Source organism: Microcebus murinus, chromosome 6, assembly GCF_040939455.1.
Source record: "Microcebus murinus isolate Inina chromosome 6, M.murinus_Inina_mat1.0, whole genome shotgun sequence".
Classification (NCBI taxonomy): domain Eukaryota; kingdom Metazoa; phylum Chordata; class Mammalia; order Primates; family Cheirogaleidae; genus Microcebus; species Microcebus murinus.
Genome location: NC_134109.1, coordinates 35366970 through 35374742, shown reverse-complemented (window position 1 = coordinate 35374742; position 7773 = coordinate 35366970). Strand labels below are relative to the sequence as shown.

The 7773-nt window shown below is 43.5% G+C and overlaps 1 long non-coding RNA gene across 1 annotated transcript; it reads right to left on the bottom strand.

Moving 5' to 3' along the window:
- Nucleotides 1-720: 720 nt before the first annotated feature.
- Nucleotides 721-6769, bottom strand: LOC105878377 (uncharacterized). Its single transcript, XR_002223467.2, has 3 exons — nt 6646-6769; nt 6395-6500; nt 721-803 (listed from the first exon to the last, which is right to left on the bottom strand). It is a non-coding gene; the product is annotated as an uncharacterized LOC105878377 (long non-coding RNA).
- Nucleotides 6770-7773: the final 1004 nt, after the last annotated feature.

Genomic DNA, 7773 nt, shown 5'->3' with positions numbered 1-7773 from the left:
AAATTGTTGTTCAAGGGGGCTGAGGGATCCAATATCACCTATTAGAATTTTATCATTTTCCTGACTGCTGTCACCAGAGGGCACTACAGGACTAATGAAGTGTCAGTTCCAGCATCTGGAACTCTCTTCACGAGAAATAAAAAGTCTCTCTTTAAGAGAAATAAAAACTTACCTACTGGGTACAATTCACACTATTCTGGTGATAGGCACACTGAAAGCCCTGACTTCAGCATTATACAATGTATCCATATAACAAAAACATTTGTACCCCCTTAGTATTTTGAAATAATAATAATAATAAACAACCAAAAACAAAATTAAGAGACTTAACAATAACAAAAAGAATTATTTGAATGAATTAGGAAGGGGCCAAACTGAATTGGTGATTTTTAGGTAAAGCATCAATTAAAAAAATTGTAGCACTCAAATGATGATAGGAAACATTCCTGTAGCACTTACAGTTTACAAAGAGCACTTGGCCTCTGTGGTCTTGCTTGGTTCTTTCGACAACTCTGTGCAGGTGTACGCATCACAGTGTAGGAGGTACACGTGTCAGCTCCAGATTCAGAGTGTCTGGGTTTCAAATCCTGGTTCCATCCCTTACTGACTCTCTGGCTTTGGACAGGTCACAAAACCTGCCTGTGCATTGGGGATGTTATTAATACTAGTCTTTGACCTCAGGGCTTGGTGTGAAATGAAAAGAGAGGACACATACAAAGCACTTAATACATTGTTTTGCTTGTAATATGCAGGAAGTAGATATTAGCTCTTACTTAGTATTGTTGCAACACCAGGTACCTGATCTGAAAGTGAAAGAAATGTTCAAGGTCATACATCTAGTAAGGGCAAAGCCAGGTCAGAATTTCCACCTCTTCCAACCCAGGGTCTCTGTCTCTGGCCACCACCTGTCCCCCATCTGTTAGTGCTGACAAACTTTCCAGCTGTGCTAATAATGCCTGTCATTCCTGCCTGAGTGCTTGAAGACTACTTTTTAAACAAATTCCCTCTTGAAATCCTGTGTATGCTATGAATTTGCTTAGTAACTCATTTTTCTTAAAGAGCCCACAGTTAGGCCGGGCGCGGTGGCTCACGCCTGTAATCCTAGCTCTCTGGGAGGCCGAGGCGGGCGGATTGCTCGAGGTCAGGAGTTCGAAACCAGCCTGAGCAAGAGCAAGACCCCGTCTCTACTATAAATAGAAAGAAACTAATTGGCCAACTAATATATATAGAAAAAATTAGCCGGGCATGGTGGCGCATGCCTGTAGTCCCAGCTACTTGGGAGGCTGAGACAGAAGGATCGCTTGAGCCCAGGAGTTTGAGGTTGCTGTGAGCTAGGCTGACGCCACGGCACTCACTCTAGCCTGGGCAACAAAAGTGAGACTCTGTCTCAAAAAAAAAAAAAAAAAAAAAAAAAAAAGAGCCCACAGTTAACTTCAGCCAAATGCGATCTAGCCCTCATGATCTGATTCTGAGTGCTCAAAATCTAGCAGGTTTATTGTCCTGCACAGTTTCAGCCTGGTGTCATGAACTCAAATGACGTCAGGGCCAGCAGGTGTAACAGGAGAGCAGTAGAGATTCTGGCTCTGCCTGAAGCAGAAAGGCTGTATTTAAGAAGTATTGTCAGATTTTCTGAGTTTTCAAGAGAAGCAAGAACTCTAGATTTTTTTATGTGAAATATCTCAATTGATAAAACTTGTCAACCAATAGTTTTATAGAAACAATCATGGGGACCAAATAAAACATGTTTGTAGGACACATCTACCCTGTGGTACTAGTTAGTGATCTCTAGATAAGCCTTAAGGTGGGGTGGGGTGGGGCGGAGTACTTGGGGCTGGGAACTTGTACCTGGGAACACATGGTTTGTGTTCCCAGGGCCAGCAAGAGTAATCCCACTTCAGTTTGGAGATCCTTGTCTAAAGCCAGTACGTTTTGCCCAATTGATCATGTTCTCCCTTTGGCTGAGTTAAATAGCAGTCTTTGCTCTTTCTGTAATGAATCAATTCCTCATCTAAGTAGTGTTGGAAGCTTCTGGATGAAGAATGAGAATGGCTGAAATCTACCTGCCACCCTGTGGATTAACTTCAGGCCAGTTTCAGCCCCTTCCCACCTTCTCCCCCAACACACCCAATGCAGCTGGGTGTCTACACTTTTAAGATCAGAAATGACTGCTGTTTTCCCCTATATGCAGAAACTTGCTTAGACAAGGAGCCTCTCTTTTCTCCCTAGAAAAGGAGCCTACTTTTTGGCCTACATTAGATATTCCCAACACCAAAATTTTGAATGGATTATTTTCCTTGCTTGAAAGAGGGCTGGGTAGGAAGAACCTCAGACTGCAGCATAGCTCCAAGAAAGTCTCGGCCAGGCTGATGGGAAGCCTGTGGAGTTACCCCTGGGCAGAACCGGCCTGGCTGCAATACACCTGCGGTGCCCAGGGAGGGGGATGCCAAAGGAGCCACAGCTGGAGGCTGTCAGCCTGCTACTCCTGGCAGCAGGTTCTCTGGCAAAGGGGGATCTGAGTAGCGATCTCTCATTACCACCACAATCAGCAGGAAGATTTGCATGATTCCATAAGTGTGTGCTTTGACTTATTTTTTACACAGTAAGAGGGAGCAGAGAGTGGGGGTTCCAGGTTGGTCCTGGCTTTGTGGCTCCGTTCCTGTGCTGGCTGTAATCTTAGACTAGGAGCTGTTTCCTTACCTGTAAATGGAAACAATGAAAACATCTCTTTCATGGAATTACTCTGAGAATTTTGATAGAAGGTATGTGAAGTGCTTAGCACAGTGACAGGGACCTAGCAAGTACTTAATATAGATTTTTACTTTGGAGTGTGTTAGGAGATGGAATATAGGCTGTCTATCCAATAATGTTTATTTTGATTTTTAGAGGTCTTGTCTTTTGAAATGATATTGTTAAGGTGAGTCTGGTCAGCAGGCCAAGTGAAAATGTGTACGGGGACAATGCTGAGCAGTATGCTCCCGCCAACCCTGTGAGGCAGGTTCTGTTACTATGTCTATCTTACAGATGAGCAAAATGAGGCCCAGAAAGGTCTTGGTGATTTGGTGGAGCATGTGACTCAGAAATGACCAATCAGAGCATAGCATTGCATCTCCTTAGTTGACTATGGGCAGGTGACCCAAGGGCTGTAATGAGACTGGCTGAGGTAGCTATGAAGATGTTGAGCCCTTTTACTAATGAGCTTGGAGCAGGGAGAATGCAAGGCTGCTGATGCTGAAGCCATCTTAACTCCAAAAAGGTAAGCCTCTCTGAGGATGAGGCAGAAGTAGAAATATTTGGCTGGCTAATTCAACGCCCATTCAAACCCTTTCTCCTGTAACTGTTCTTGAAGAGATTGCTAATTGTGCCCAGATACTACTCCCTTTCTTCATAATAGTGACAGAACTTCTGAAGTTTTAGCTGGGCGCATGACTACCCAAGTACTACATTTCCCAGCCTCCCTTGCAGCTAGATGTGATCATGTGACTACATTCTGGCCAATAGGTTGTGAGCAGAAGAGAAGTGATGAATGCAACTTCTGCATCACATCTTTAAAAGGGAATTTTTTGCCCCTCTCTTCTGCTTTCTCCCCTCTTGGCTAGGACATGACAATAATGAAGCATCCAATCAGACCCTGCAATGAAATGGCAGAACCATCTCACAATCCTGGGTATGGCCTATTCTTTACTGTTATGTAGGCAAAATCTAAACCAAACTAAAATAAACAAACAAAAACTGCTGCTTCCACTGTAGGGACCAGAAAAACCTAAAAACATACTTTCCTAGCCTTCTAATGGCTAAGGTGGCCATGTGGCACTGATGTACCAATCAACTGGAAGCAGAGGTCAGCTGGGGATTTGGGGGTGATGAACTGCTTTTCTGGATATAAGAATCAGAGACAGCTGGTCTCTTCCCTCTGCTTTGAATGCCTGAAGCTGGAGCAGTCCTCCTGTGACCCTGGAGACAGTGGGGCAGAAATGAAGACAGGCTGAGTTCTTGACGACTGAGATGCTACATAGTAATGCCATCGGTGCCTACTTTGGGCTACTTGTTATAGGAGAAAAATAAACCTTTCTTTGGACTTCTCGTGTGAAAAAAAAACAAACCGCACTTTGTTGAAACCTCTGTTAGCTGAGTTTCATGTTATTATAGCCCAAACTCCAGACCATCAATGGAACTTAGTGTTGTGACAGACAGCCCAGATGTTGATGATGTCATCTTGCCTCCCGAATACATCTGTGCCTGAAATAACCCACACCCCTGGTGAGTCATTCAGTTATTAGAGGTGGTAAGTTCTTTCTGCTTAAGCAGTTAAGGTTGGGTTTTTTGTTGCCTGAAATGGAAGGACTCCTGATACAACTATTAACAAGTAGCCAAGTTCACCTTCTCTCAGTCCCTCCCAAAATTTTATGGTGCAAAAAATAAGTAAAATAAAAGCAAGGAAGGAAGAAAGAAAGGAGGAAAAGGTGACAAACAAGAGCAAGACTTGAGCTAAATGAAAAAGTTAGTGTGCTTTTACAGTTCCCTGTTCAGATACCCAGGTCCTGGTTTCCCTTGCCCAGGTTGCTTGCTTCTGATGTGTGTGGCCTGCCCTGGCTGCCATTTGAGCATACTGATCACATGAGTGCCATGACTCAGTTTCCTATTCCATGCAATCCAGCACCACATTTCTAGGGCCTTTCATTCTCCTTTACTCTCTTCCTTAGATGTGACACAACCCATGCTAATTCACCCATGTCCTGAACCAATCTGGTTGTTCTGCCAGGTTACTCTTAAGTCCATGGGCCATAACCCTCTTGTATTTACTGATCTCCAGGGTTTTCATTACTTCTGAGAACGGACCGTTTAGTTCAATCTTGGTGCAGACCAGCATTAATAGGCAATTGCCACAGGGAGATAATACAAGAAGAAAAATGGCTAAAAATATACAGTGAATCACAGAAAATTACATCTTTTAAAACCTACAGTGTATTCCTATTGCCATAGCAACCCCTGGCTAGTAAAGACAGGGAAGATTTATCGCAGGCTTTCCCCAGCACTCAATTCTGCCGGAAGCACCTCCGGCCTGCAGCGGGTCCCAGTGCAGAGAGTGGTGGGGACATCACAAGCCCAGAGTGTTCTCTCTAACATCCTCTCAGTGGTGTTTCCGTGGCGAGGGGACCTGAGTTCCTTCCATCCAACCCAGATCATCTCCCAGCCCTTTTCTGAGCTGAAGGTGACTGTTTCTAAACACCCCCCCCCCCACACACAAAGTACCCTGCGTTCTGCTGACATGACGTGAATGCCAACAGCAGCTGTGTGCTCGCTTTCTGGACGGGGCAGGGGACAGGGGGACGTGAGGAGGCTGTAGGTGCCAGACCGGTCTGAACAAATGAGGACAGGAGACAAGTTCTTCCTTTTCCTTTTCCTCCCCACCTCCCTCTCGCCTTCCCCCACGTCTCTGACTCTTCCCTCTCCCCTGCCACATCCTCGGAAAGTCCACTGCGAGATGGACAGGTCCCACGTCAGGACCGGGAGAAGTGAGAGGGAGCCATGCCTGGACTTGCGAAATGAGTCTGGAATCTAGGAAGACGATAAAATGTATGTAAACAAACATTTTGTTATTCTATAGGAACTCTAAAATTCATTGGGTTTATAATGTATATTTTGTCATGATGTTAAAAATAAGATTCCTAAATGCTATTTAAAATCTCATAATTTGGAAAACTAATCTGGACAACAGATTTGGAGCATCTGCTCTCAAAAATAGCCCTGGCTGGGCACAGTGGCACACGCTGTAGTGCCGGCTACTCAGGAAGCTAAAGTGGGAGGATCACTTGAGCCCAGGAGTTCAAGGCTGTAGCACACCATGATCACATCTGTGACTAGCCACTGTAGTTCAGCCTGGGCAACATAGCAAGACTCCATCTCTTAAAAAAAAAAAAAAAAAAAATCACTGCCTGGACAAGGACAAAGGAGACAGCTAGAAGGAGCTCTCACTGGCCAAATCTGGGACAATCTGAACTTCAAAAAAGAGAAAATGGTAGTAGTGGTTTCTAATCTATTAAATACAATAAGAAAACATAAATAAATACTGGTATAAACAAACCAATGGAGAAAGAGAAAAAGCCCTTCCTTAACATAAAATTCCAACTAATAAATGTAGAAGAAATGGAATTAGAAAGTCACCATTTAGCAAGCTTCGTAATTACAAGTGATTCAGACAAGAATTGTCAATAAATGTTAAAAGTAGTGGGTAAGGCCAGGCACGGTGGCTCAGGCCTATAATCCTAGCACTTTGGGAGGCTGAGGCAGGAGGTTCGCTTGAGCCCCGGAGTTGGAGACCAGCCTGGGCAACATAGTAAGACCCTATCTCTAAAAAAATAAAAATAAAAAATTATCTGGGGATGGTGGTGTGCACCTGGAGTCCCAGCTACTCAGGAAGTTGAGGCAAGAGGATTCCTTGAGCCCAGCACTTAGAGGCTGATTGTACCACTCCACTCCAGCCTGAGTGACAGAGGGAAACCCTGTTTCAGGAAAAAAAAAGTAGTGGGTGGAAGTTTGATGAGAAACAGTGTATTTATACAACCTCAAAGTATGTCTTTGCAAAATACTTATTAATTTCAAAAAGAAAAATAGTAACCTGATAGTGAAGAGGCTTGACAGACTGACCTGAACAGGTGATCAGAGTTGACATCACGAGGATAGATGGGACAGATGGATATCACGCATCTCCTGACGTGTGCCCCAAGGAAGGACACAATGTCACCTCTGTGGTATTCCTGCCAAAACTGCATAACCTGAATTTAATTGTGAGGACACGTCAGATAAACTCAAGGAGGGACAGCTTATTAAATAAATGGCTTATATTCTTCAAAAATGTCTATGTCATCAAAGACAAAGTCTGAAGAACTATTCTAATTGAAGGAACCTAAAGAAATGTGACAATGTATGGGCTTGGATTGAATTTAGGATCAAAAAATTTTTTACTGCTTTGCCATAAGGAATCTTATTAGGAAAATTGGTGAAATTTTACACCAAAAAATGTGTAGTTTAGATACTACTAGTGTATCAATAGTAACTTCCTGATTTTGATAATGTATTGGGGTTATGAAAGGGAATGTTCTTTTTTTTTTTTTTCAGGAAATACTCAAATATTTAGGGTTAAAAGGGATCTTACCTGCAACTTATTGTTAAATGGCTCAGAAGAAAAGTATATAGAGCGAAGGAAAATGAGAAGCAAATGGGGTGAAGGGTATACAGGAATTCTCTGTCCTTTTTGTATTTTTCTGTAAAAAGTACTTTGTGCTTTTCTGTAAGTCTGAAATTGTTTCAAAATAAAAAGTTCCCCATCTGCAGACTCGCAGTCCTTTCCAGTGAATTTTCTTTCCAGTCTTTTCTTTCCCTCACTCTGATGGTTTTGTACTTAGGTCCTCACAGCTCCCTTCCCAAAGCAGGAGAATGCTGCCTTACTGGGGCAGTGTGAGGAAGGGGTGTGTGTGTGTGTGTGTAAGGTGCAACTACTCCCTCAGGGGGTCACAAGAGGCCAAACATAAAGTTGGGGTAAAGTCAGTTGTTACAGTGATCAGACCAGTGGGTGCAGTCAAAGGCCTGTCGTGACTCCTTTCAGGTTTCTGAGAGAAAGGATGGTGTGTTCACAGCAGGCTGTGCTGACCCAGCTCAGAGAGCTGAGAGTGAGCCTAGATGTGGAAACAGAACTGAATTCATGTTCTTCATTCTGTCTGTCTGTCTGTCTGTCTCTCTCTCACACACACACCTCTTTCTTCCTAGACTTTTTTT